This window comes from Chiloscyllium punctatum, chromosome 14 (genome assembly GCF_047496795.1).
Source record: "Chiloscyllium punctatum isolate Juve2018m chromosome 14, sChiPun1.3, whole genome shotgun sequence".
NCBI classification, from domain to species: Eukaryota; Metazoa; Chordata; class Chondrichthyes; order Orectolobiformes; family Hemiscylliidae; genus Chiloscyllium; species Chiloscyllium punctatum.
The window spans coordinates 78598636-78599869 of NC_092752.1; the positions used below are offsets into that span (position 1 = coordinate 78598636).

The following is a 1234-nucleotide window of genomic DNA, read 5'->3' on the forward strand; positions in this document are numbered from 1 at the left end:
ACCCCATCGAGGAGAAAGATACAAATAGAAATCAGGAGACGACAGCTTCGCTTCACTTGGAGGTCGCCACCTAGCCAAGTAATGAAACGTCTGAATATCAAAGCTACAGCTCAGCGAGCAAACCTACACCCTACATTTTAAATCATTTTTCATGTTTATGTTGCATGAATCTGCGGTTATTGATCCACAGTTTACTTTCACTCCCTACAGGTAACATGCTGATTTCTCCAGTTGTTCATGGTTCAATGTGATGCATCCAGTGTGTGCATAACGAGAGGGAGCTTGTTTCCCACATCTTGTGTTTATCTGTGCCTTATTTCCAGCATTCATCAATGGCGAGAGCAAGGGGCGAGGGCGAGACCAATGTGTAAGTCTTTCCGTGCCCATGCACGGCACCCACATTGGCAATTCTCCACTGTGCGTTTACAGCTAGTTCTCAGTGCCCCTAAACCCACGCCCTGCCCCTTTTGAAATATCTCCATTATTTTGTGCTGTCTCGCTGTGCTCTTCTCACCAGGATGCATTACTTCTCCTCAACGTCCTTCATATTTCATCTGACAAAACATTCATTAAGAATCCCTTTGCATAAACATGCACTTCGCAGCTCTCGGTATTTGATTTTCCTGGATGTCTTTCATACGAAAAAACGTTCTCAGCACTGACTTGAAAAAGAAAATCGCGTTTCGTTTCATTATCCCAAAGCAACCTCCATTTCAACGCAGTTTAGTTAAAAGGTACAAACTATTCTTTGAGATTTTGTAATCGCGTCAATGCACATAAACTAACAATTGAAGTTCCACCTTCAATCATCTGAAAACAGCACCATTGAAAGCCGTTGATGACAGCGACGAGAGTGGGATTCGAACCCACGCGTGCAGAGCACAATGGATTAGCAGTCCATCGCCTTAACCTCTCAGCCACCTCGTCAGAGGCATCGGGTAGGCTATGACCTTATCAATAATTGAAATGCATAAATTATGCAGAGCAGCAGACATTTCTCCCGATTGTTGGTGAAATGAGAAATAACACAGTACGGTTCCAAGATGATGGTCTGACCCCTGGGTTGTGGGGCAAGTGCACTCCCACTGTCACACTATGCACACAGTGATCTGAACAAAAATGAGGAAATGAATATGTAACAAGGTCTATTGAATTCTGTGCAGATTTGAAGTCAACGGAATGAAGAACCCGAGACAGCAGGAGGTGTTCTTTCAATAAAGAGTTGGACAGAGCT

At 43.9% G+C, this 1234-nt stretch overlaps 1 non-coding gene across 1 annotated transcript; it reads right to left on the reverse strand.

Moving 5' to 3' along the window:
* Positions 1-845: 845 nt before the first annotated feature.
* Positions 846-927, reverse strand: trnas-gcu (transfer RNA serine (anticodon GCU)). Its single transcript has one exon. It is a non-coding gene; the product is annotated as a tRNA-Ser (tRNA).
* Positions 928-1234: the final 307 nt, after the last annotated feature.